Raw genomic sequence first — 3313 nt, 5'->3', positions numbered from 1 at the left:
CTGCTTGTTTCCTTACCCCAAGGTTGTGTAATATTTAAGGTGGACTAAATATGAGCCGGCATAGACGCACTGATGAGATGTGTGCCAACCTTAAGGAGGACCTTAAAAATTCAATGTTTTTCACAGGGACGTGAAAAGTTAGCGTGTGTACACTGAGGCGATACTGCACATGTTGGTGTCTATTCGATATCAGTCTTCAGTGTGGGTAGCGGAAAATAGGCCCCCTTTTTCCTGCTTTTGAAATTTGTTACAGTTATGTCTGGTTAAGTTGCTTGTTACATAACCATGTTTATATAATTATAGCCCAATAACACTTTACAATAAGCCAGACAAAATTACAGGAGTTAATAAGGAACCAACCTAACCCTAACCACTACTCATTGGTTCCTTGTTAGTTTTACATTAGTAACTACCGTTTTCATGATTTCCTCATTAGTGCATCAATAACTACTCTAAATGTATGTGCCTTCGTTCCAAATTAACTACTGCACTAATTAGTTCCTCATTAGTTAATCGGTAACTACTCTTCAGTAACTACTGTACTCTTGCAGAGTAGTTCCTCATTAGTGCTTTGTTAGTTCTTCAGTAACTACTATAAATTGATGTGCCTTAGTTGTTAGCTTTTCATTACTTCTTCATTGCATTTTCATTAACAAATCTAAATTTATGTACCTTAAGCAGGGGTCACAACAAGACCTGCGTGTTTTTACTCCGCGCTCACCCTCAATCCAGTGAGGATTTGTTGCAGCTGCAGTGTGGCCTCTGTTGCTGGCTGAATCAGCGTCATTTGGTCCAGCTCCAGGCGACGGCTCCATATGGCATAACGGAAAGAATCTGTTTGGGATCTTTTCTTTCAAACGCCGGCACATTCAGAATTCAGATGGAGGAATATTGTGAGCCAAATAGGAAGTCAGTCGCCTCAAGGTTGAAACCTCTGGTGCATTTCAAAGTTAAATGAGTCTGAAAACACTGTATTACGTATTACTGGATCAGGACCGAAGCTGCACCATAGTCAGTGTAAGCCCGCTGTTAGTTGTTCCTTGCAGCGGCCACGGCTGTTTTTCTGAACTAAACTAAACTGTGAAATAAAGAGAAGCTAATTATGAGATAGGACCGTTTTTCACATTTGTGCATATAACTGCACATAAAATGGTCAGTGCACTATATAATCACCATATGGGGGTAACAATGGCACTTGGTGGAGGTCCCCCCCAAAATTAAAATAAATCCCCTTATTCACTGAGCTAGATGAAGTCCTTAAAATGAAGTAGAATATGAATACAAGACGGGAGAATCATTCTACTTCTGAATTTAGTACTGTATTCTACATTGGCCAGAAAGACTTAAAGGAGCCCAGAGCCTAGAGGGAGACTGATGTCAGCGGAGCGCTGTGGCAGGCACTCGTATTTGTGTTTTTGTTTCATTTTTGTGTTAGGCATTATAGATGGTTCCAACCGCTTCCAATTCCCCCTCCAAATGCAATAGAATATTCCACATCACTGTGCATGTGCCGCAAGTGCAGATTGATGACGAAAGAGGGGAGTAAAACAAACTTGGAGTTACCCCAGTGGAGCAGAGAAGAAGACGTCGAGAAGAAAACAGTTTTTATCAAAACTAGTGAAGGTGTCAACCTTTTTCACAGTCACAACAAATGTAGACACACGAGCGCAGCAAGTGTCAGTGTCAGCTGCTGAGAATGCAGTACAGTCATCACTTGTTTATGGCGGTTAATTGGTTCCAGACCTGACCACAATAAGTGAGTTTTCCCAAAGTAGGATTCAAGAAAACCTGTTTACAATGTTCTAAATACAGTTTTTAACATGATTAGAGCCTTCAAGACATGAAATTACACCCCTGAGTGTCACCTTTACGCTGATATTACCCAATATAGTAGAAATAATCACATTAGATATGAATAAGATAACATAGACTCAGGCTGCATGGCGGACAAGTGGTTAGCGCGCAGGCCTCACAGCTAGGAGACCCGAGTTTGATTCCCCATGCATACACAGGTTTTCCGGTTTCCTCCCCCATTCCAAAAACATGCTAGGTTAATTGGCGACTCCAAATTGTCCATAGGTATGAATGTGAGTGTGAATGGTTGTTTGTCTATATGTGCCCTGTGATTGGCTGGCCACCATTCCAGGGTGTACCCCGCCTCTCAGCTGGGATAGGCTCCAGCACCCCCCGCAACCCTCGTGTGTATAAGCTGTAGAAAATGAATGAATGAATGAATGAACATAGACTCACATGTTCACAGTTCCTAGTTTTTTTTGGACAGGGTACTTCAGGCTTCAAAAGGCTTTACATTCGTACCACCAAAGTAAATAAACAAAATAACAGTAAATAAGCCATTTAAGATGTAAATAAAACTGCTCAAGCAGTGCCAGGGCAATTGTGTTCCCTTGGGAAATCATGTAAATCAAATTAGTATGTTCTAAATAACAAATAAAATGGATAAATGAACCACGCACACGCAAAACTTTAAATTCATTCATTCATTCATTCATTTTCTACCGCTTTTCCTCACAAGGGTCGCGGGGGTGATGGAGCCTATCCCAGCTGTCTTCGGGCGTGAGGCGGCGTACACCCTGGACTGGTTGCCAGCCAATAAAACTTTAAATTATTATTATTTATTCAAAATTATTGAAATTATTTGTGCAATTTACTGTTTACACTGTACATTGTTGTTCATATTTGATGTCATCTATTTATTCTCCACATTATTATTATTATTATTTATTATCATTTATCTTCTTTTGTCTCTGGTATTATATACGGGAGCCAGGCAAACGACATTTCGTTAGCAATATCACTGCTGTGTTATTGTGCAATGACAATAAAGGAAGTCTATCCATCCATCCATCCATCCATCCATCACAACACCTGTAACACCTTCACACCTTTTGCAACTTTAGCTTCCTCAATCTCTTCTTACTTCACCAAGATGGATGAATGGAACTTAAGCGGCAAACCGACTAGCTTGTACAACCATTTAAGTTTGCCAAAGTACTGTAATGCCTTCCAGGATACCACTAAGTACCATGAGATAAGGGGGCTGTATTGCAAAGCGAGTTTAGTGGGTTAGCGAGCTGTGTTGAGTAGAAAGCCGGACTGTTCCGCCAAGGTAGCAGCTGTATCACCATGGTAACTTGTAGCTGAAGTCTATGTCCAGCCTTTCAGCTTAAAAGCGGCTATGAAATTGACACTCTTTCACGATTTAAAAGCAAACTGCACACTTTGGGGAATTTTGCCCATCATTCACAATCCTCATGTCCCCTTTCTCACGTGACAAAACAAGTTAATATGAGCT

The sequence above is a fragment of the Doryrhamphus excisus genome, chromosome 16 (genome assembly GCF_030265055.1).
Source record: "Doryrhamphus excisus isolate RoL2022-K1 chromosome 16, RoL_Dexc_1.0, whole genome shotgun sequence".
NCBI classification, from domain to species: domain Eukaryota; kingdom Metazoa; phylum Chordata; class Actinopteri; order Syngnathiformes; family Syngnathidae; genus Doryrhamphus; species Doryrhamphus excisus.
This window is presented reverse-complemented; position numbering follows the sequence as displayed.